Raw genomic sequence first — 26755 nt, forward strand, 5'->3', positions numbered from 1 at the left:
TGCCGTTAGAAATGTCTTCCAACATGAGACCTTCGTTGAGTTACGCATATCTCATATACTGTATAGCGCCATTCAATTTCAAACAGAGAAAAGAGCAATGGTATCAGAGATATATCAGTATATCATAGAAAAAGACCCATTTTACAAAAATACTATAAACCATGATAGATGGTGAAATTCGATCAGACAGACTTTATTAATCAATGAATGTTTTATTTGAAACCAACCGTATCCCGGAAAGAGGGGTGGCTCTTGGTCAGTTTTGAATCATGGATGCGTATGTTTGATCATCAAAATTTAAGAAGAGAGCAAATTTTCAGAAAAAAATACCATTATATAGGTGCCCGCAGCGGTTCGTTAAATTTTCAGCACAATTCTTATTCTTTTCAACTGGAGTGCTTAAACTAATGCCAGAACCATGACAAACCTAACTAATACGAGAACATGCATAATAAAGACCTGGCTCCAGCAGATTACATGCCACAAAGTAACTATCTGTATCCGCCTCAGTGCATGACACAATATCCAAACTATTATGGAGCAAGCAACTATCCGAATGAGATGAACCCACAGAACAAATTGATCGACTACAGAAGCTACCTAAACAACACCCCTTGCATGACTGCACAGAATATGCATGCAATATAATTCAGGTTTCTATAAAAAATGTACTTTATACAATCTGTGAATCAGTTATTCCCGAATGACACGCATATGCGTACCATTCATTACGCATACGCTTACCATAGGAAAACACAGTTTAGGTTATAAGTTGTGCCGTGCCCCTTTTACCTCTTCGCCGTCCTCTGTTAATATTACAGAGATCGTGGTGTGAAGAGCACCAGATTCTGGAACAGACTTCTGAAAGATAATAAGAGGCAGTTAACAAGATCCATGGCAATATTGTTAAATGTGCTGGGCAAAGCTGCTGTAAATAAGACAACTTCCTGCGCATCCCTTAAATGTCATTCCACAACGTTTACGTGCCTCTGTTTTAAAGCAGGTCACCATTTTGGCTTTTCGAGTTTATCAAATATGTAATATGTGCAGAAATGCAGTGTACATATTCATAGTTTGGTTGTGTAATTTGCCAGTGGATACATTATGATGTGTTTTATTGGCTCATTCTGTGTTAGTGACTTTGATAAATGGCTGGGAATGCAGCAGATTTATAACTAATATGTAACATTATGACGGCTATTTCATGTTAGTTGTCAGTGGGTATATAACAATTTTTCAGTGATAGGAGGTCTGGCAAAACAAATGGCAGTAGTACAGGCAGTTTGATAATGTTCACTCGATGATTCTTAATATATGTATAATTATTTGTACAGGGAACACCCGCACAGCTGAGCAATGAAACCAATGTGAGGTGCTTACTAGGTAGGGACAAGATTATATCACAGAGAAAAGGAAACCTAGTGTACAAGCAATCTATCACAGTTGATTGTATAATGAATGTGTTAAAATACTTTATTTGGGTCGATGCGCATGCGCGGCAGGTTGGAGATGGTGGTGTAATTGCACAGCTCCACCAACCGCCGGCAGAAAATAGCTATTAAAATATACCAAAACCGATTTTGGTAATTTATTAAACAGCGCTAAAGACCCATAAACATTCCCCGGATCAGCACTTAAGCCCAGAATAGATATGGCAGCAACGAGGCAAAAGACGCGGCGCAAGTCAGATGTACATGTAGATGGCCAGGGCAAGACCGGAGTAGCAGAGCTTTCGGCAATATCAGACTCTGACTCAGCCCAAGACATGGAGGGAATGGCGGCGGCTGCGGAGCAGTCCAAAATAATAAAAAAGGAGATTTCTCGGCTGCTTGTTGATTTAAAATCCTTCTTTAGAGGAAAAGTGGAGGGGCTCCGGAAAGATATCCTCCAGATTTGGACAAGGACAAATTAACTGGAGGAGCGGATGGATGTCAGCTCTAAACAACACGAAGAAACTAACTCATGGATGCAAACATTAGAGGAGAGAGTGGCTGAGCTTGAGTCCCGACAAGAAGATAGTGTGAACAGGGACAGGAGAAATAACTTAAGAGTCCGGGGGATCCCTGAGGAGATACTGGACCCGGAGGCCCTGCTGACCTGGTGCATGGCATCTATTCTTCTGGACAAACCGGAATCCGACCTGAGGATGGATCGGTGCCATAGGGCCTTACGGTCAAAACCGGTGCCCTCAAATCCCCCCAGAGATGTTATCCTGCGGCTCCACTACTTCTCCATAAAGGAGGAGGTGAGCAGGATTGCCCGAGCCACCCCTCACATCACCTACGAAGGCATTACCCTCACGGTGTTCCAGGACTTGTCCCCCCTCACTCTGGCCCGGCGGAGAGCAGTAGCCCACGTCACGAAGGCATTAAGAGACCGGGAGATCCGGTACAGATGGGCTTTTCCATTTGCCCTGGTGGCCATTAAAAATGGCCACTCACATGTGCTTAAACACCCATCGGAGGGGGCGACCTTTCTGAAAAAGCTGGGCGTCAAGGACACTGCTCCCGGTGGAGCCCAAGAGGTGAACAGGGCGGACATATCTCCGAGAAGGTCGGGATCCTCTTCCCCAAAGGAAAGGAGGCACGAGAAGGACGGGGGGGGGGGGCAAGAGTCCCTAAGCCACTGATTTAATAAAGTTATTGAAGTTATATTGCGCCTGTTGCGGAAAATAAGAAAGTTTTTACCCCATGGAACATTCGAGCTAGTTGTGGACAACGTCGGTGTTAAGATGGCAAGATAAAGGGGTCTGGACAATTGATTCCAATCCTATGGAACTAACAACCCTTCTCGGATTCTAAAATGGCTACTTCTATCTTACCTGGGATGGAGGACAGGGACAGGGCGCGAGGATTTCCATGGCGGCGGGGTTTTCGACGGAAGAGAATGCTCTGCGAGCGAGACCCGCCCAGGGATCTGCCTTCTGATCCGCCTTCTCCCCATGAGTATCTGCCTCCGACTGAGCCCGCCTCGCCCAGCTTGGTGACGTAGCTGAGCCGGATCTCGCGAGATCGGAGGATGAGACGCAAACAGCGGAAACAGCGGAAGTCAGAGGGACGGCCAGGAGGATGCGAAGACCCGGAAGTGGAGCGGTCCTCCCTGGCGGGGGCACACGAGTTCCGCCACTGGGGAGAGGCGTATGAAGAGGCGAGGGGCTGGAGACGGGAACTTTGGTTGTGGGGCAAGGGTCAGAGGACTCAAAAGTTAGAGGAGGTTGGCCGCAGAGGTAGATGAGGAGAGGTTAGGGGCGCAGCGGGAACCCAGGAATAAAGCAAGCACAGAAGCGGGTGGAGACTCGTAATTGCGTTAGGGGGCCCAGAAATAACGGATAACGCTAAACCTCTGTCAGGAAGGGGAGAATATACGCGAGCGTCACTACATGAGAGGCAGTTTGGGACAAGGGTATGAGGGGCACCAGAAGGGAGCGAGGAGGGGTTGTCGACTTAAAGGGGTACTTAGGTTAGGGTTAACAGGGATAGTGTAGGGAGAGAAGGAAGAGAGAGGAGGGATAGGGGTAGTTACAGTTAAAGTCTTAGATAGATTAGTGGTTAGCAGTTAGGTTTCGGTTAAGCATGACTGTCGGCGGGTGGGGGGGCAGTTGCCACTCTGCCTGCAGATATGTGCGTTGACTCCAGGAAGATGGGCTTGGCCTACTTCCCTGGCAAAGACCCGGATGTTCATGGCTTGTGTACGGGGCCATGGAACTGGATCGGGAGGGAGGGCGGTCCAGAGAGAGAATATCTCTACCGGGCAATGAACCCGAGGTCCAGTGGGACCAACACAGTTCTTTTTGTTTTTATGTGTGCTATGTATATGTGTTTTTCCCTCATGTTTTATCCCTTCCCCACCCCAGCCCCAAAAGGCGAAAGACAGAAGAAGCTCTGCAGGTGCCAGCACTACGGCTCACAAGTCCGTCAAGAGATCTTGGGTCTGGGTAAGCGCAAGTTTGATTGTAAACTACTACTACACACACACCACCTTATACAATGGCGGTAACTTTTATATCACAAAATGCCAAGGGGCTCAATAGTCCACATAAGAGGAGGGTCGCCTTTTCGGAGTTTAAAAGGAGAAGGGCAGATGTAGTCTTCCTCCAGGAAACCCATTTTAGTTCACGGAACAGCCCAAAATTCCTAGACACACATTATCGACAGATATACCTATCTTCGGGTGAAGAAAGAAAAAAAGGAGTAGCTATACTGATACATAATAATACTCCCTTCCAGGTTGAAAAGATCAAATGAGATCCTAAGGGACGATTCATTGTTCTGGTAGGACTCCTCAAGCAGAATAGAATAACATTGGTCTGTATATATTCACCTAGCGAAGGGCAACCTTACTTATTCGACACATTCTTCAGGAAGCTACAGCAGTGGGCAGAGGGACACATAGTCTTGGGAGGGGACTTCAATACGGTCATGGACCCGAGAGTTGATCGCTCCTCGTCTCAGCAACCCATGAGGAGGGAGGGGAATGTCCCCTTACTGAAGGGACTAAAACAACTTGGTCTTGGAGACATATGGAGAGAGCAGCACCAAGGAGACCATAGTTACTCCTTTTATTCCCATCCCCATGACAGCTACAGTAGGATTGACCACTTCTTTGTATCTGGTAGAATGGTCCCACAAATGTCCGACACAAGCATCCATGATATTACATGGTCGGATCATGCATCAGTAGAGCTAAGATGCAGTCAAATTAGGTCTGTTAAACCGGGAGCAAACTGGAAGCTAAACGAATCTATAATTAAAATACCGGATATACAGAAACAAGTCAAAGCTGAAATGTCGAACTATTTTCAGACAAACGAAGGCAGTGTAGAATCCCATTCTATGTTATGGGAGGCTCACAAGGCCACAATATGAGGGGTACTAATTGGTGTAGCTGCGGGTAGAAAAAAGAGAAAGGAAGCCAAATTAACTCAGCTATATCAAAGGTTACACGAGCTCTCTACACTACATAACCGGACAGGTAGAGATGATACATTGAAGGAGCTGAAGGATGTTAGGATTGAACTAAATCTCCTCCTTACCTCCAGAGCTGAGAAAGACATGAGTTGGACGCAGAAGAAGTTTTATGAGAAAGCTAATAAACCGGACACTATGCTAGCCACCAGACTCCGCAATCGGAAACCAAATTTTAATATTCATTCTATTAAGACAGCAGAGGGGCTAGTCTCCTCCAACCCCAAAGTTATAGTAGGGGAGTTTGCGAAATTTTACGCACGGCTATATAATGGGGAGAAGGTGGTTCACAACGCTAAGACAAGCAGTAAACTGCTGAAATTCTTAGCGGACGCAGCCCTGCCACAATTGACCAGATTGGAGCGAGAGGCAATCCAACGCGACTTTACAGGGGAGGAATTGGCAGCGGTAGTGAAAAATTTAAAGGCGTCAAAAGCCCCAGGCCCGGATGGGTTCTCCAATCTGTATTATAAAACATTTATCGGAGTCTTAGCTCTACATATGCTCCGGCTGTTTAATGGAGTATTAGCAGGAGAACCTTTCACGGGACAGATGCTCCAGGCGTCAATCTCGGTAATTCATAAAGGGGATAAAGATCCCACAAATTGCTAAAGCTATCGGCCAATATCATTAATTAATACAGATGTTAAAATCTATTCCAAATTACTGGCCAACAGATTAAGTGTCATCCTGCCGAGGCTAATCCATCCGGATCAAGTTGGCTTCGTTAGAAATAGACAAGCGGCCGACAATACTAGAAGGATTGTAGATATAATAGACTTTATAGGAGCCAACGAGATCCGAAGCATAGCTTTAAGCCTAGATTCGGAAAAGGCCATTGACAGGATTGACTGGCCATACATGGAGTCCACGCTTGGAGCATTTGGGTTCGGAGGCATATTCCGGCAGGCAATCAAAGCATTATATGCCGCACCAGCAGCTAAGGTGGTCCACCAGGGGTTCCCCTCGGACTTATTTCCAATTAAAAGTGGCACGAGGCAGGGATGCCCGCTATCACCCCTGTTATTCGCCTTATGCATCGAGCCACTTGCAGCACAAATTCGGAACAACGCTGATATCTCTGGAGTACAAATCCACTCCCAAGAACACAAAGTGGCTTTGTACGCAGATGACATTATTCTAACTCTTACAAAGCCGTTCATCTCGTTACCCAATCTGTTCGAGCTTCTAGAGCGTTTTTCCCAGATCTCTGGATTTAAAATAAATCAGACTAAATCAGAGGCTTTAAGCCTTAACATCCCTAGAGAGATGGAGAAGCTGATAGAACTCAATTTTGAGTTTAAGTGGCGTCCCACATCCATGAAATACTTAGGAGTGCATATCACGAAAAAGGTAGGCTCTTTATATCAAGCTAATTATCCCAGCCTGTTGAGGACTCTTAAAAAAGAGCTACAGGATTGGAAGGCATATGGTATTTCTTGGTTGGGGAGAATCTACAGCGTCAAGATGAATATCCTTTCCCGGATTCTATATCTGTTCCAAACTCTTCCGATAGCCGTGGTACGAGCAGACATTACAGGGCTTCAAAAATCAATCTCACAATTTATTTGGAATGGTAAAAAACCACGGATTAAAGTAAAAATGATGCAGAAAGCTAAGGAAGCTGGTGGCCTGGCGGTTCCGAGTGTTATATCCTACTACAAAGCGGCGCAGTTGTGCCAAATTACGCAGTGGCATGGAGATCCGGAGCTCAGGCGGTGGGTGGCGCTGGAGAGAGAGATGTGCACCCCGCTTGAGCTCAAGGACCTGATCTGGTACCCGAGGACACGGGTGAAGGATGTACTCATTCCGCTGACCTCTGTTCTCAACTCACTCTCGGTTTGGGAGGCCTCTAAAGGTAATCGCTCGATAACCTCCAAACACACACTTATGGCTCCCTTGTATGGCAACCCAGACTTTGCTCCTGGTTTAGCAAACAAGAGTTTCCCGCTATGGCGCAAATTGGGGATTAGACATTGAAGGACCTGGAGGGTAGTGGCAAGATTAAATCCTTTGAGCTATTACAGTCGGAAACGGACATAACCTAACACGGAATTTATGAGGTACCTCCAGGTTCGGGCATACTACAACGCACACCCGGTGAGACCACCGTTAACGAATTTTGAACAGCTTTGCGTGCGCGGTGCAGACACGCGGGGACTGATATCTGCCTTATACAGAGGGGTGGTTAATACTGACACGGACAGGAAAGCCAAACTCCATTTTATGGTCCAGTGGGAGGCGGATTTACAGGGCACATTAGAGGACGAGGACTGGTCTGCGGTGTTTAAGGCCGCAGCTAGTAGCTCCATATGCACGACATTAAAGGAGAACTCATATAAGGTGTTGTTACGCTGGTATCTCACCCCAGTTAGATTAGCAAAATTCATCCCGGGCTCTTCCCCGCTCTGCCCTAGGCAGTGCGGGGAACAGGGGGATTTGGTTCACATGCTGTGGTCTTGCCCGAAAATAGTGCCAGTCTGGACCCAGATCCGAGATTGGCTGCAAAGGATCTTCTTGGGGCTCAAAATTCAGCTGGACCCGTGGCTATTTTTATTAGGCAAACCTACAAATGAGGTATCTAGATCGGGTAACAAGCTGATAGCACACTTTGCTACAGCTATGAGGTGTGAGACCGCAGCATTGTGGAATCAGAATGCAATTCCTTCTATAGCTAAAATTAGAAACAGAATTTGGTTCATATGCCGAATGGAGAAGTTAACGAGCTTAGTTAACGACTCGGGCGATAAATTCGAAAAGGTCTGGTCATTATGGCTGGCACAGACTGATATCCAGGGGGTGAATGATGCCACAATATGGCTTTGATAGATATAGGTGAGTTCTCCTTGGATGGGTGGCTGGGAGCTAGATATGACGGACGGACGGAAGGGACCCCCCCAGGGCTTAGCGATACACTAAATAAATAAATAAAAACAAAAAGTTGAAGTGGAACTATTCCAGGGACCTCTGTGAGATAGTGAAGGGCATGGAGCTAGTAGTTGTGATGCATAGCACCTGAAAACACGATAAAGGTGGTTATTCTTCGCCGATCCCTTCCCCCCCCCCTCCCCACCTTCCCTCCCCTTTTTCTCCGCTGTCGTCATTGGTCTGTTGATGTCTTGTCCTGTTGTCTCCCCACCATGTGTTCGTTTTATGTGGTTTGTCCTCGATAGTTCGGTGTATACTATGAATAGTTATCAACATCTTGTATTTTCATGTTTGTATGCACAAAAAACTAATAAAGACAAAGTTGAAAAAAAAAATACTTTATTTGTACCAATAAATAAAAAAAGGGGGGTTAAAATAAAACGTGTGTCAAACAGTACGTGACTGTCATTGATAACATAACTCTGGTAAGTTAAGTTGATAACCATATGGAGATCCCTAATAGATGTTCGGGATCTATTGCTATTATATAGCTACCTATAAATATAGGAATGGGGCCGTCATGGGGCCACTGTTTAGATACCGTCCTGTCCCCTTGGGGACTGGGTCAGAACATATGTTAATAACTTGCAATATCGCGTTAGTGATTTGTGGCAAAGATGCGATAGTAGTGACAATCACTGTGACCCCCCAATAGGTTAGTACATAGTCAGTGAATAAACTCCCTGACTGTTTGGTAAGTGATAGGTTTATACTGATAGTACTGGAGGCAGACCCATGTTAGGGTTATTCCCCACACCCCCCTACTAGCTTATAGGGTATTGTGATGTGTACTATGAGATAGGTAAGTATCCCTCTCAAAGTGTTCCGTAATTATAGCCAGATACGTGTTTATTCTATGCTCCGGCTAAGGTTCATGTGGGGGATTGTATGTAGCACTATATAGACAGATATCTCCTATATTCTGGATACTGCTGTAGGGTTAAACCCTCATACCACTTGCCCAAGGAGGGTGACTGACTATGGAGAACTTACACTGCTATAATCATGAATATATATATTAAACCTGAGTGAGGCACCTATTAGGACCCTATGGGAGGGAATATTAGTGCATCGTATGCAGAGCACACTAGGTATGGTAGTGTGAATAGATAGTACAAATGGATAGTACTGGTGCTCCAAAATGAGATGCGCTCCTGTCCTGGAGCCTCACAGATAGACCGCAAAAACCCAGCCTGTTATAGCCACAGAGAAGCAGGTATCATGTATAGCAGTGCATGCGAACCCGCAGCGCATATATTCCCCCCCCAAACAAAGAGGAAAAATAACTTTATGTCACTGGCAGATAGATCCTAAGTTAAACGCCTGGTTGAAGCCAAGTATACAGCGCAGTGACTGATAAGATACAGTCACTGCGTGACCTCACAAGCTGGTGCACGCGATCCTGTTAAGAGCGCGAAGAGGTCTGAGCAGGGGAATTTTGAATGACGGTGTCAAACAGCTGATTCAGCTGGCCCCTCACTTCCACAGTATGCCGTGCGGTGGGCAAACCGGCATCCATTCATACCAAGAGGACAATACTCAAGGATAGGGGGGAGGGGGGGTTCTAAGTCTTAGTGGGTCACATGTGAGGCCACAACGCATAATACCCTATATCAGCGCTGATCATTGATATATCAGCGCTGATATGCTCGAGGGTATGCCTAACTAAACAGTGGGCTTGAGAAACAGCCCCATAAAATCAAAGGATCCTGCGGTAGAGAAGTATACCCAGCAGAGTCACCATATACAAATACACGGAGGAAGCTGCACAGGAGGCAGCAGCAAGCTTGTCTGCAAAATACTGTTTTTCATATGAAAAGCTTCCCGCGTGTGCATGAATGTGTGTAGCCAACGCGCGCGTTTCACGTATGAACGCTTCTTCAGGGCACGTAAGGGGAGGTCCCTGTGTCCGGGTAGACCTTTAAATAGTCACTGTAGGCATGTCTGTTAATACACTTAACCCCTTAGTTGCTGGATCAGGACGGATATAGCATCCCACTAAAGGCAGTGCACCAAAGGTGGTCTGATATTCAGAGCAACTGTAATAGCCAGACCTTAATGCTCCTAATGCATTGCAAATGGTATATATCATTTGGCAAGACTTGCAAGGGGCTTGGTATCTGCGGCTAAATAATAATAATACTTCTAATGTTAGACATTCTTATGTAAATGCCCACAAAACACGGGGTAAGTGTAAAAATCAATTTTGATATTTATTGATGTTTGTGATGGTTAGTCACTGTGTAGCAAGATAGTCATATGTATTCTCAATGGTATGACCAGGAAGATTTTTGTCTTCCTTGATGAAAATAAATACATTGCACATTATTTGTTTTCATGTCGTTATTAATGTAACAATTTGGTTTTGTGACATGCTTAGAGGTGGATAGATTGACAACAGGGGTAAATGTAAATCTGGAGCCTGGATGGGAAATTTAGATGACTTCCATGGGTTAGATAAATGGGCTAATCCCATAGGGTCCTAATAGGTGCCTCACTCAGGTTTAATATATATATTCATGATTATAGCAGTGTAAGTTCTCCATAGTCAGTCACCCTCCTTGGGCAAGTGGTATGAGGGTTTAACCCTACAGCAGTATCCAGTATATAGGAGATATCTGTCTATATAGTGCTACATACAATCCCCCACATGAACCTTAGCCGGAGCATAGAATAAACATAGAATAGGCTATTAGGGGGGTGTGGGGAATAACCCTAACATGGGTCTGCCTCCAGTACTATCAGCATAAACCTATCACTTACCAAACAGTCAGGGAGTTTATTCACTGACTATGTACTAACCTATTGGGGGATCACAGTGATTGTCACTACTATCGCATCTTTGCCACAGATCACTAATGCGATTTTGCAAGTTATTAACATAGGTTCTGACCCAGTCCCTAAGGGGACAGGACGGTATCTAAACAGTGGCCCCATGACGGCCCCATTCCAATATTTATAGGTAGCTATATAATAGCAATAGATCCCGAACATCTATTAGGGATCTCCGTATGGTTATCAACTTAACTTACCAGAGTTATGTTATCAATGACAGTCACGTACTGTTTGACACACGTTTTATTTTAACCCCCCTTTTTTTATTTATTGGTACAAATAAAGTATTTTAACACATTCATTATACAATCAACTGTGATAGATTGCTTGTACACTAGGTTTCCTTTTCTTCTTAATATATGGTTGTTAGAGAAACTATTCATACATAATAAAACATCCGTTATAAAAAAAAGTTGTAAAAAGATATGTGAAAAATCATTTTTAGGCCACAAACAAATGCAAACGTTATTAACATGTACTAGACAACTCTTACAATACAAAAACATGTACAGTATGATGTCTGTTTGTATGCCGCTGAAATGTTTTCATAAAGGTGTACATTTATAAGTAACATGACAGATCAACTTATTTTACAGATGTTGACATCTCCCTTCCACAGACAGAAGATCATGTGAATGGAAGTATCCAAACACAGAAAACGTTACACCTCTCACATACCCTTAACACATGCTGTAAATATGATTTAGACACTTGGCTACATAACGTTGGGACTAGTGCTATGAGACACAGTACATGATAATTTGAGGTTATACTGTATGTCTAAGCAATTGTTTTATTTTTCACAACTCTTGACATTGTTTATATATTAAACAAATTATTATCCTCACTTTTAATTAATGAGACATTTAAAAAATACTGTTATGAACATGACAATAAAAGTTGTATTAGTGTACTTATATTGATTGTCTCGGTGTTCAGATAGCTTATGATCCTGACCCTTTACATTAGTCATATAAATACTCCGAATAATGTTTTACTATGTTGTGTGTACAAATACACTAGAAATTATTGTATGTTATATAGTAGAACTTTCATATATTCATCAAAATTCCACATAATTGTAATTGTATCAGGAAATAGCCCTGACATATTTTCCTAACTCTCCCTCTCTCCAGTTCCTTTCTCTATCCACCGGGTGTGCTGCTGTTTTCTGTCTGCTCTGGGGTTCCTCTGTCTGTCTGTCTCTTCTTGTTGCTCCTGTCCTATGTCCTTTTAGTTTCCGGTTTCCTGTTCTTTCCTTGCCTTTGTTTTAGAGCAAGATCCCATGCCCATGCTTCTGCTTCTGTTCAGTTCTGTTCTGTATTGAGTCTGGTACTTATTAAAGGCCCTTGCTAGTGTTCTGGCTTGTCCCCATTTGTTCTCTGATCCCAGGTCTCAGTCCCTGCTCCCTGGTCGCAGTTCCTGCTCCACTGCCCTGCTCCTGCCTACCTGTTGCCGACCCTTGCCTGGACCCCGATGATCCTGCTTGCTGCCTGCCACCGAACCCTGCCTATGACCCCGACAATCCAGCTTTCTGCCTGCCCCAAACCCCGGCCCGTGACCCCGGCCCTTGACTTGCCTGCTCCCTGCTATTCCGACCACCGAGGTCCAACCCACTCCAAGAGTCTCCCCCGTGACAGTAAACAAAGGCCACTTCTGGACCTCCATTGAACAGATCCATTACCGCCTGCTTCACCAGACCCCTTCCGCTTGCATTGGGTTGAAGATGTAACGGAGTGTTCACCACAAACAAGGCGTGACCGCGAGGCCAAGGTGGGGATTTGATATAACACCAACCTACAGCTGCATGGCTGCATCTGGAGTGTAGATGGGTCGAGGTAGTCGGGTCGGGGTAGGAGAGGTCTGGATGGTCAGTAATAATTGCCGTGGTCTATGTTGGAGAGTAGTGGATCGTAGGAAATACTTAGCCGTTGTCTGGATTGGAGAGAGGCGGATCGTCATAGTACTTTGCCGAGGTCAGTATTGGAAAGGTGCGGATCGTTGAGGAGCTACCCGGGGTCAGGATGGAGAGGTGTGTTTTGTCGTACGTAGCCGAGGTCAGTAGAACAGAAGAGCGGAGTCCGGAGCAAGGATCTGGAAGCATGAAAAGATCGTGGAGGCAAGACAGCAGTGAACACTTCGCTCAAAGGAAGGTTTATGCTCAGCCGATGAACCAGTCAAACAATTGACCATATAAGGCAACAGGAACCGATGAGGACAAGGCAAGAGGAGGCACGTCAGGAACGCTTGCTGCGATTAGTGCAGGAGACAAGTGTGGGAGGGATTACAGGTGGAGGCTGGTGATGCGGTACCTGCGCACGTAGAGCACGCATACGTGATGTGCTGAGGATGCCCCCACGCGGGCGCATCCCGGAGGAGGGACCGGAGGACTTGGTATAAACATCCACGCGTGATGCACACACACCCGTAGTCCGACAGCTGATAGATGGCCCGGGCGCTGCAGGAGGCAGGAAAAGCAGAGCACCCGATCGCGGGCCGAGGCAAGGAGGGGGCGCGTTGAGGATAGCAGGACTCACGGATCCTTATAGAAGATAAGTACTTTTTTTTCTTGGTGTTTGGAAATCCCATTTGGGATCCTGAAGGTTTTTGTTGCGGCAAAGGGTTCTGCAGGGTTTTTTGTGCCATTTTCTCCCTGGGAAGAATTTCATCTAAAAAATGTTATGTTATGTTATGTTATTGCCACTTCAGACTTTCTTTCCCTAGACAAGCCTTGCTCTTTCTCTGTTTACCCTGGTTTGACCACTGAAGGTTTTACAGGGTTCCATTTCAAGAAACAAAAGAACTCCCAGTGTTTAGTTTTTGCTTATGCTGTGATTTTCCTGCAATGTGTAGTTCTTCCTATGATTTGTTCTAAGGTTTCCGATCTAACTGCAAGTTTCCCTGTAGTTTGTTTCCTGCAATCTGTGATATTCCTGTAGGTTCAGATGTAACTGCAAATTCCTTTGTCTTTAGTTTCTCCCAATCTGGGATATTCCTATGCCTAATTCTAAAGTTTCAAATATAACTGCAAGATTCTGTCCATGGTTTCCCCTGCAATTTATGATATTTCTATCACTTATACTAAGGTCTCAAATCCAAAAGTCAGCTCTCTTATATTTTTGTCTCCCTGTTTATGTCTATTTATGTTGTTCATTCCTATGTTTCTGCTTTAAAGACACATTTCCTCTTTACTGGGTTCTTGGGAAGTTTGGTTTTCCCATGTCTGAAGTATGGCTCCCACTTTGAAAACAGTCTTGAGCAATAAATGTGAACACAGTACCACTGATTCTTCAGAGTTTCTCAATGCAACGAGAAAGAAAAAGAAGAAGGGTGTCTGTTCAATTATAGTGGAAACTGCAGAAGGAATTAAAGATGACCTTTTACAGTAACTACCGGCAAGCCTGTATTAGATGAAAACAGAGATATGCTATAGCCTAAGGCAACTCACAGACTCATCCCAGGAATAGTGAAGAAGAAAGAGGATGTCTTTAACCAAGGTAAAGATGCCTTAACTCGGGCACCTCAATCTGCATGGAATGAGATTGATTGCCTCTATGCACATCTTGATAAAGAGCAAAAGGCCAAGGCTGCACTACAAAAGTGTCTGTCCACAGCAATTTCTAAATGCATATTACAGGAGAAGAAAAGCCTCAGTTGGAGAGTGACATGGTGATCATGTCAAGTAAGCTGGAGAAGGCATGCACTGATGCTGCCCAGGTCCAGAACAATGTTGATCATCTTAACACAGAGATAAGTTCAATAAGGGAGATTGATGAAGGGTTTAATAATGGTTTTGAAACTGCAAACCCAGTGTGCAATAACCTATCTGTACTAGTCAGTGAAGGAGAGAAGACTCCATGAATTAGAAGAGAAGAGACTATTGATAGAAGAAAAGTAAAAGATGCAATTGGCACTGGAAGAAGCAGAGGGTGCCTTGGAAAAAGAAAAGGATCAGCTGGAGAATGACAGGGTGATCTTGTCAAGTAAGCTTGAAAAGGCATACGCTGATTCTGCCCAGGACCAGAGTTTCATGGATCAAGTTGGTGCAGCGCAGGAAACGTCTGAGAAAAAAGTTCACAGGCTTGGTACCAAGCTGGAACACTCTTGCCAGGAAGTCCACGGTCTAAACACAGAGCTGTGTACAGCAAGGGATGCCTATGAGATGGTCCTAAGGGACATAGGGCCTCATGCAGTAAGCGTCGATTATGTGAAATCGGCAATCTTACCGATTAGTCATGTTATTGGCGTTTTTTCCTCTCCGTATGCAGTAAGTGCCGAATACATTCAAAATCAACCCGAAAACAAATCCGCCCACTCTCACGATGATTAGCCGATCACACACAGGTGTATCGGCGTGCGTGGCGGGGTGCTGTTAGGTTGCCCAATCACAAATCTTGCTGAATCAGGCGAAACAAGCATGTTTTGGATTGCGCGCCATATTTAAAGGCAACGTGTACTGCTATTCATTCTCTGTGTTGTTGGGAGTGAGAGAGAGAGAGACGCACAGAGCTGGCTGTTTGAACATTTGCATATTGACTGAGAGACTTGTTGTGTATTGGGTGAGCTTTGTCCATTGTTGTTTTGTTTACATCTTTGTCTTGTTTTATATGTGGAAGTGTTTCGTGTGATTGCCTGTACATTTCTTGTCTGTTTTTTGTGAGTGCTGGAAGTATGCCCGCAAAGCGTGGGAAGAGTGATGCTGGTGGGAGTGGGAGTGCTACTCGTGCGAGTACGCGTCGGAGTGAACGTACTGTTCAGGGGAGTGATGTTGCTGAGAGTGAGAGTGGTGTTGCAGGGAGTGGGAGTGCTGGTGCTGCGAGTGGTGTTGCTGGGAGTGGGAGTGCTGTTGCTGGGAGTGGGAGTGCTGTTGCTGGGAGTGGGAGTGCTGGTGCTGGGAGTGCTGGTGCTAGGAGTGTGAGTGCTGGTGCTAGGAGTGTGAGTGCTGGTGCTAGGAGTGTGAGTGCTGGTGCTAGGAGTGTGAGTGCTGGTGCTAGGAGTGGGAGTGCTGGTGCTGGGAGTGCTGCTGGTGGCGCAGTTGCTGATGGGGTGGATGGTGGTGGCGTGCTTGCTGGTGGGCAGCTTTTGGAGGCTCTTCCATTGGAAGAAGGAGAGTCCAGTCAGCACCAGCCAAGCTCTGACCCTAAACCTGCTCGGAAGAAACGTGTGGAGAAGCCACGTAATCCTCGCTTCAATGACCAGGAAAATACAGCTCTTGTCACTGGGATTCTGGAGCACTATGACAGTATATACACTGGCGACACACTTTATTCGAGCTTGGCTAGTCCCACGAATTCGGGTATACCCGGGTGTATTGAGGTTTGTGACTGTTTTCTGCCCGAGTGCATTGAGTTATTTTTCAGGCAGGGATTGAAGCATTTTATTCCCGCTGGCTGCAATACTGCACAGTATATATATATACACTGCATTACAATTCATGAATTTATGCCATCTGGTAGACACGCGAAGCATTGCAGCCTATTAAATCCTAATCATCATCATTTAACAGATCAGCCGCCCATCAGCCAGGCATGAACCCAGGCTGGGAAGGCAAATGCAACGGGGCTTGTCAGAGGTGAGGAGCGGCGCATTCCAGGTATCTGCCAGGTACATACCGGGTATTTGCTCGAATAAAGTGTGTCGGTGCAGTATGGACATTTACTAGGTAAGTGTACATTTACATTTATTATTCAAATACATGTGATCCTAGGTCATCTGAGTTTTGTTCATATGCAAATATGGCTTCACAATATCTTTCTATGTTAATTAGTCTGGAAACACAGCTTTTTATCATGCCTTACAAGGACAACTAAACACAGGCGGTCAATTTGCCATAACTGCATACAATATGAATGCAACCTTGCTTACATGTATAGGTTTAGTAGTGAATGCTCATGTGCTTCACATATTACACATAAAACAGCATGTTTGCTATCTCTTGGAACAGCTAGCAGTGTAGGAAACTGGTGCTTATATTATTATTCATTTACCTCATATATTTGATATGTTTTTCAAGGGCGGACAAGTTCAGCAAGCAGAAAAGAAATGTGGGACACAATAGTCATTGGTGTCAATGCGTGTGGGAATCATGTGAGGGACAAGCGGAATTGTCACAAGAGATTTGATGATATTAGGTCCAAATTGAAAAAGAAAATACAACACCAACGCGTGCATGCTACTGGCACTGGAGGTGGGCCCACACCACAACGTCTCATATTAAGTCCATTGGAGGAGCTGCTTCGGGCAAAATTACTTCCCGTCGTCGTGGAAGGCTTACCTGGTGACCGTGATATAGGAATTTACCCCTCACAATTTCCACCAGGTGAGAAATATTACTGTACTAGGCGTGTCGTTGCTTACAGTTATTTTGCATAGTTACACTGCTTTTTATACTGTCTTCACAATATAAGCATACCTGCATCTATATATGTATATGTCTGATTCTGTATATATATATATATCTAAATAGACATATATGTTGTAGTCCTACTAAAAGCAGTAACTAATATAGCACGTGCCATTGCGTGCTCATTTACATGTGAATTCCCAAAATGCATTGCTGCAGTGGAAGCAATTGATGGTGGGCGAAGATGGGGAACAACAGGGTAGTACACATGTGTAACACATGTTAATCAGAAATTATTACTAGCTACAGGTACAGAACAGAAATATGTAGAATATTATTGTGTATTTATTTATTTTACTCCGACAAACATGACATTACTGCCTATTTTAAGCATGCATCAAATATATTGCATGCAACGGCCTACAAACATCACTTGCACTAACACATCTATAGTTGTTTATGAAAAGGTCCATTTTTGCTTTAAGTCATATACAGACAGCATAATGAGGCACACGTATCATATTTTATGTCATTGTTTTCATAACTTCAAAACTGCACACGACTATTTAGCTCATCTACCATTGTGTTAAAGCAGCTGCAATTAAGATCTCATCACAGCATACACTTCAACAGAGGGGGTGGGGTTCAGCACACACACTAATTACAGCCTCATTTTAGGGGCAACTTAGTTCACACCATTTTCACCTGTTTCAAGTAATTGAAAGGTGTGGCTCATTAGGCTTTTTGGGGAAGGGAATACCGTTCTTACAACCTGACTAGCACAACTGAAGTTAATCACACTCATTTGAAAGCTTCACTTTAGCTACTAAATGCCCCAACAACTCATTACTTATCAAACCGTACGTCACACATTAGTTCACTCATATCTATAGTTGAACTACTATCAACGACACATTATCACACACTGCATGTGTTGTCTTGTTTAGTCACAGCCACATTCATGTGTGCCACATCTTATATTAATGTACCACACATATCCTCTACCAAAAGCAACACTTTTTGCAATATGACCACCTTCATGATAACCATTGTGAATGGTCAGCTCATGATAGTTATGTACATTATGATACTGATACCACTACACAACATATGATTTTTATGTACAAATTTAATGTATTTTTCCTCACGCATTACTGCAGAACCATAGTATGTTGTATGTTAGGGAACTCAAAACTTCTAAGTACACAGGCATGTACATTGTTATTACAACTATTTATGTTCACTTTCACACACACATTTTGGGTTAAGGAAATGATGCTGTTAGGTACTCATAAATACAGAACATACAATAACTGTTTGTTCAATATTTACACATGTAAATGTAAAACTTATGTTATTGTTATATATAGTTGCCCCTGAAGGACATGTGTCACCTGAGACTGAACAAGTGTCTTCACCTGGGTCAGCCAGCTCAACACACCTAGAAGGTGAGTGTATCAGTTGGTGGCCATATAATATGTGCTCTTCTATATGTTATGTTGTCATGTTCATTAATTGTTTTGCACATCTTCTTTAAATAGGATTACTTAGTGTCAGTGAAAATGAAGTGTAAGGCAACTTGTATTGTGTTAGTGATGTTAACTATCATGTAGGAGTTGTGAGTTTACAGCAAGTTTTCATTCACTCATATTTCATTCTGAGTCCAAACATTATTCTTAAGTCAAGGTAGTTTTTAATGTGAGGTTATAAAACGTATGGAAACATGTTAGTTGTTACTTATGACACAGTACAATTACATAGTAACACAGCAGAGATTAACATGACATTTAATAATTTGTACATTTATTTGTAGAACATGATGAAGAGGATTATGATGATGATGATGATGACGCCACCGCCATACACACACAAATAGAAGCAAGTGACCATGAAGACGTTCCAATTGAAACTGTTTTACCGGCAAATCGTCCAGCAAATACGACATACGATGCAATTGTAGCTTCTGAGGGAAAAATTGTGGAAGCAGAAAATCGTCGCCATTCTGACTTCATGACAGTGCTGGAAAGGATGATTGCACTGCAGGAAGAAACAGTTTCACAATTGGCACATCTCCACAGAGTCTTCATTGAAGTGCCGAAACAGTTGCAAAAAATCAACACCTCATTCGAAGCATTAGTTGTTCAGCAAACACAAGCTAATTACTGGAGAATGACTAATGTACCACAATTCAACACCTCCCAGCCAGGATCTGTTCATGCAGGTCAGTTTTCACCACATTCATCTGATATTCATTCACCAGGCCCAAATGTTACCGGTCAAGTAGCAGAGATTGCTGTGCAGGTTCCTGACGACATACTACCACTGCCATCTGTACAAAATCAGCAGCTGACACCTACAAAGGAGCCCACAAAAACAAAATACAAGCAGTTACTACTGACCAGTTTTTGGTCAAAAACAACAAAAGACACACATGAAACAGACCAACCATCACTTGTGCAGTGTCTACCAACTTGCTCACAGTCACTACCCAAAAGCCCTGTAGGTGAATCACTGCCCAAAAGCCCTGTAGGTGAATCACTGCCCAAAAGCCCTGTAGGTGAATCACTGGCCACAAGCCCTGTAGGTGAGTCACTGGCCACAAGCCCCGTAGGTGAACAGTCACTGCCCAAAAGCCCTGTAGGTGAGTCACTGCCCACAAGCCCTGCCCGTGAAGTGCCAGAGGCCACTCAAAGTGGCTCTGCTGTGCCTAAAGTTGGTGGCAAAAGAAAAAGGAAAATTCAAGAGACAACAAGCAGGCCTGTTACTCGCTCGCAAAAGGAACAAAAAAAATAAATGTTATAATTCAGAAAATATGTCTTTGGCCTTGTTTTGTTGACTTCACATTATCTAATTACTATTGTATGTATGCTGAAGACTGTGTTGTTTCCAAACTTTCAAGTATGTTCTTGTACACGTGAAGTTTTGGAAATGTTAACACTCAATTAATGAATAGTGTTATAAATATTTATGTATTAATCGTCTGTTCAGTAATGGTCCACCTGGAACCAGTTGCAAAGTTTAGAGAAGCTGCCATTGACTTTGCAGCAAAACATTGCATTTGGGTGTGTTAATTGATGTAAGAATTGCATATGCATATTATTTTCATGCATTTATAAAAACACCTAAGTAACTGCAAACATCTTTCTTGTACGTGTACAGCAGGATTATGTGTAAATTATTACTTACCTTTGCCTTGCTTGGGCATTCTAATTTTGTCCTTTAATCATTTGTGTGTTCTTGTTTCAATAACATCTCAGAATGTATAAAAATATATATACACACACACACAGTGTGTGTGTGTGTGTGTGTGTGTGTGTGTGTGTGTGTGTGTGTGTGTGTGTGTGTGTGTGTGTGTGTGTGTGTGTGTGTGTGTGTGTGTGTGTGTGTGTGTGTGTGTGTGTGTGTGTGTGTGTATATATATATATATATATATATATATATATATATATATAGTACTATATAAACTGGTATACATGTATTTTACAAACTAATACACTTCATGCTTCCTTGTGAAAGCACACTATTTTAATAATACAGGCATAATGTTTGAGAAATATCCTAAGTATGAGACTCTAACAGTATTGTGCTTAAACAAATGTTTATTACTTCATTCAATCATGTTTCTCACCATTTAAATAGGTTTCATACAAGGTATACTTACTGCCATCAATGTTGTGTGTACTCCTGCAATATTAAAAAAAATAAAATATAATATATAAATATATATATATTTTTATAAGAGAGATATATTTAGATATATATATATACACACGTATTTAAACTCATGCAGACAGGGAGTTAACCAGACTTTCACATACACACAGAAATGTAAGCGGGGAAAAAACATTTCTTTTTGCAGGTGTGTGTTTGTACTGATATGCCTGGCTAAGAACTATTTTCACACAGTGGTCTTTGTTAGTTTTCAAAAAAACACTATGTGAACGATTTCAAAGTCTAGGGATGTTTTTCAGAAACGAGATAAAAGAAGGAGAAATGTTTCTCCCACAGTCCCATATCACTAACCACAACTGTTAACCCAATTAGATTTACAAAGCCAATTGGCGTTTGAAATAAGGAGTCTAAGTAGTTAGTTTTGATGACCTTGACAAGGAAAAACAGGAGTTTGTTAGCCATTCAGCACATTCATTTTGATGAGCAAATAACACAGACCTGCACACAGCTTTTGTGCTACTCAGACATGGCTGATGAATTCGTTACCAATATTAATCCCCTTTTAGGGTATAAGTACATGATCTGTGAAGCCATCTTGAACAGTCGCGGACAGAAAGCAAGCACACGCCAAATCGATGATTTCATTCGAGCAAAATATCCTTATTACCAAGACCGTAAGCATGCACGGAATTTTAATTCCTCAATAAGATTCACTTTATCAAGTAATGACTTTTTTGAACGTGACCAGGATAAGCTACAACACACCTATGGTTTCTGGAAGATTGCCCAGGAAAAACAATTTCTCCTGAAAGACGGCACTTATATTGTCGTGAAAGGCATATTTATTCCTAATGGCAATAGCAATGTATCCGCTACTACTGATCCGTTTGAATCGATACGTGCTGCAATATCTGCAGCCTCCATTCCTGAAACCCACATTGTACAAGAACAAAAGTACTATGATTATGTACCAAGCCTTTCAGCTGAAAATGCATTGGAATGGGAACCCGAAGAAATGAACCTACCTCCCGACCAATTATTTGAAGAAAGCAGTGGCGATTCCTATGAGCGCTTCCTGGAGGAGATATGTGTCATACTGGATTCAGCGGTTGGGTCAAGCGTGGATGAAAATGCCTTGCATTTCTGGAGCGACCAGTTGCAGCCAGGCGAAGAGTTAATTCTAGAAGAATGGTAAATATAACAATCGTTATGCGTTGACTCTGCGTTTAAATTTTTTTTTTTTTTGTAACCACCATTTTCACTTTCAATGCGTGGATACAGCGTAACATTGCAGACTGCATAACATGTAGCGATCACAAACAAATTGTTTCCTAATACAATATAGTAGAACCTGAAAGAGTAGTACACATTGCTGACGGTATACATATACGTACTTTCCTATCCCTTTAAACATATTAGCAACATTTTTCCATAACTCTAACACATACCTGTTTTGTTATCATGCAACATCTACAACATTGAAAACCGGGTCCACCACGTATGACGTGGGACCCTTGTCATGGGCCAAGGCGTCCTTAAAAAGGATTACGGATGTAAGTCCCGCCCCCAAGCGACGTGCGCGCCTCAAAGCCTATTGGCTGTCATGTTTTGTTATAGTAACGGTAACTGCAGTGTGTGATGCGTGCGGCTCAGTGTTTGTAGGCGTACCCTGGGCGTTAGCCGAATGTTAATTGAGTGGGAGGAGTGTTAGCGTGCGTTTCACGCTGGCTTAACATGACGTCACACGTATTGCATTTGCGCATTGTGTTATCGGCCGTCCTTTCTGTCCAAACACGTCTGGTTTAAAAGAATACAGATGTACTCGTTTAGAATGATTTTAGTTTCATCTTCATTGTATTTGAAATAAAGATGTGATGTTTACTGGTATTTTCTACATGTATTGAACGCACAACTTTCGCTTTGTTTTGCGCATGCGCTAACAGTTAGTGGAGCCAAGCGTGAAGTGCGTGCGCACACTAAGATGTGCGCGCACATTTTTCAGTATACAGGCAACGTTCACTTCATATACATAGTTATGGCTGCTACAAATGATAATAAAAATTACATACTGATGTACACTTGTAGTTGTAACATATAAATGAGTGACGTGTGTATGTACACAATCATATAGAGCTGTGTAACGCGTTGTCACGGATACATATATAGTAAGGTGCCATATTTGACCATCATGTGTTTGCTGTATTTCAGAGATGTCGGGGAAGATACAATCGGATCAATGTATGATTTCAGAAGAGTCTACCTTTATATGAGATGATTGTGAGGAGGAGCCACCGACTACTATACTACATATGGAACTAATTTTATATTGCTTGCAGCGCTTATTAACAAACAATTAAAAAAGAGATACCCTTATGCCTATATTGCATAAGCACTTAATTAACATAATGATGTTGCAAAATAGTGCCTATTGAATTTTTCTTGAGTGTTCTTTAATGACTACTAACATTTTATGACATGGTGTGTTTTTTATATAACAACCATTCCCACTCTGCTAACACATTTGTGTATTCTATTGTGTAATGGAACGTATGACTGTCGAAACTATGTAACAATAATAATAATAATAATATGAGCATGTTCATGTATAGGGCTGCTAGTTGTACGCAGCGATTTACAGACACATGTTTCAGCCTGAGGTCCCTGGCCCGTGGAACGTACTAATGTTTTTTTGCCGCATGAGGCACAGGGAGATAAAGTGACTTGGCCAAGGTCACAAGGAGCCCACACCGGGAATTGAACCAGACTCCCCTGCTTCAAACTATCAGTGCCAGTGTGTGTCTTTACTCACTGAGCCACTCCTTCTCCCAATGTAAAGGACACTTACAACCAAGTAGCCATTTATATTTAAAATCTCTTGTTACATGGGTATGTAGATAAAATGGTTTGGGACTGTAGCAAATAATGTTACTGGCCAGATGTTATGGTCCCCTCCAATGCATGATGTTCTGAATATGACATCACCATCATGTTATGAAGTACGTTTCTGTGTATATTTCATTAACCTAACTAACTATAGTTTACGGTGTTTATTAATCGTTTAAAAATACATAGTATAGTCAATATGATGATATAAGCTACCATAATAAAGCTGGTGTTATCATTTGTCGGTGTTATACATGGATCCTACACCAATTGATAGAGACACAAACAGTTGTCTTAAAAAGTGTGTCTATGCTAGTGATGAATGTGCTCCCGTAAGTAAACAAATAAGTACAGTTATCCCCTTTTCTCCAAACACCTCTATATTACATTAATGGAAATTATAAGGAAACATACATAAAATGTGATGAAATGTGAGTAATCATTTTGTAATACAATGCACATGATACCTCAAGAGTAGCTAAATGCATATACATGATACAGAAAGTACATATATGTAACATTTGTGTTTAAACCAATATGTTGGGTTTTTAGTTCAAATAATTATAGGAAGATTGAGGTAGCCACATCTTATGAGAGATGTCAGCAAATATACATACCATGATCAGTCATACTGCAAATATACCTATAATGCAAAGGAACAATATATAAATTGCAAACATTGACATGCCATCTTCAGTACCGTAAACAACACATCAAAGTGTGTATTTGGTGTTAAATGTGCAACACCATGTATATTTAATGACATTCAAAATGTAAATGAGCCTGGTGTACACATCATATGGATGTACATGTTACACTGCACCAATAACATTGTATGTAAGCATACTAGAAGCATGAATGAGTATGGGCATAATATGTGTATTGTGTTAGCATAAGGAACAACACAATGCTAAAATATTAGTGCTTTGTTGCCCCAGTTGTATTCACATACACACAACTAAAGTACAATTGAAGAGGGATTATATAACCTGTGCAACAATAACATACCGGTGCCACATCCCTTTGTGCACACAGCAGAGAAAAGAAAGGTGTGCAACCCATATTCATCTGTGTCCTAACAGAAGGTTATATAAAAAAAAATTATTGTTAAGATAACATAATGTAAGTATAAAAGTAGAACTTGGAACATATCTGTTTTTACTTACAAGAAAAAAATGAATTGATGAGATTCTGGCGTGTCTGGCCACCACTGGCTGTTTGTTCATTTTCAGCAGCTACATGGGTGGGATGCTCGTCTACCAAAGGCTCAGCTAGGTCTGATTGTACATTGTGCCTGAGTGCAACATTGTGCAAAATGCAACAGGCAAGGATAATATCAGAGACTTTTTGAGGCTTGTATAGAAGAGCCCCACCAGTTCTGTCCAGACACCTAAATCTGGTCTTGAGTAGGCCAAATGTCCTCTCTATAACAGATCTTGTAGATATATGGGCTGCATTGTACCTCTCCTCTGCTTCAGTTTGAGGGTTTAGCACCGGAGTCAAGAGCCACGGCCTAATTCCGTATCCTGAGTCACCTATAATGAATGGAGCACACATAAGCTTACATTAGTGATCAAATTCTACAATGCCAACATTCCTAAATAAAAATGTGTTTTGTGTTATAACATGTAAATGTGTACTCACCCAGCAGCCAACCATATTCAAAATGTCCCTCTTCGAACGCATGGAAGACTGAAGAGTTCCTCAGGATAGAGGAATCGTGACTGGAACCAGGGAATTTGGGTACCACATGCATTATCCTCATCGTGGCATCACATACCACCTGTACATTGAGTGAATGGTAGTGCTTACGATTGCGGTACACATGCTCACTCTGACTAGGTGCAATCAAAGCAACATGTGTGCAATCGATTGCACCCAGCACACATGGTATCCCTGCTATATTATAAAAGCCAGTCCTGACTTCCAGCCACTCTGTCGCCTCTGTAGGAAAATGAATATAATTCCTAGCGCGTCTATTGAGTGCATAGAGAAACTGGGTCAAGGCCCGCGAGAATGTAGATTGCGAGACCCCGCCCAATATGCCCACAGTTGTCTGGTATGACGCGGAAGCAAGATAATGTAATGAGCACAGCATTTTAACAAGCCCAGGGACTGCACGACCTCTGGCTGTGAAAAAATCTAAATCTCCCCTTATCTCCTGATAAAGAGCTAAGATTGCTGCTGAACTCAAACGATAGCGACTTACAATCTCCTCCTCACTCATCCCATCTAACAGGGTTCTCTCCCTGTACAGACGCGGACGAGGCACAACTTGTCTCCTCTGTCTTCTCCTCTGATCTCCTGTCCCTCTCCCTGTCCCTCGGCCTGTCCCTCTCCCTGTCCCTGTCGTATCCGCGTCACTGTCCCTGTCACTGTCCCTCGGTATGTCCCTCCCTTGCCCTATATGATTGTCTTCATCATCAAGCATGTCATAGAAAAGAATGTTCCTCCGTCTCCTAAACAATCTCAACATTTTGAAATGAGTAGCTGTGAATGAGCAGGTAATGGGCGTCCTTTAAATAGGTATAATGATGTCAGGTGACATAGTAAAATGCAAGGTTTTACATGAACATAATAAAGTACTTGTGTGGCAAGCTGTGTGCAGTTGTTGTGTGTATTCTGCAGGGAATGATGATATTTGCCAATGATGTGACGTGATGCTTTGTAGAAACATTGCTTGCAAATAAATAGTTGCATGTGCAATGCATGTAAAACTTGTGAACGCAAGAGTCAGTCATGTAATGAGACAAAAAGGCTGAGATTGATGTGGGAAAAGTTTTGTGTAACATGTGTAATTAGCCATGTTATTGTGACATGTTGCCAACAATGAATAGTCGTGTGCATATGCATGCATTTCTGTAAGGAGGATAGTTGGTATAGAATGAGTTAACAAGGTGTCCCAATGCTGAATTACTGTACATGTGTGTATAAGTTAGGTTGAAGTGCTTGTAATGCTACGGTTACAATGTAAACATGCAATGTGATTGAGCGTCCAATAAGTGACGTCATGAAAATAGGGAGGACCAAACGTAGATGTAAACATGAGAATTTAGATGTACATGAACGTTTAAAGATGCGTGACACATTACAAGCATTGTGTAATGTAAAGGAACATGAATATACGGTG

Source organism: Ascaphus truei, chromosome 3 (assembly GCF_040206685.1).
Source record: "Ascaphus truei isolate aAscTru1 chromosome 3, aAscTru1.hap1, whole genome shotgun sequence".
Classification (NCBI taxonomy): domain Eukaryota; kingdom Metazoa; phylum Chordata; class Amphibia; order Anura; family Ascaphidae; genus Ascaphus; species Ascaphus truei.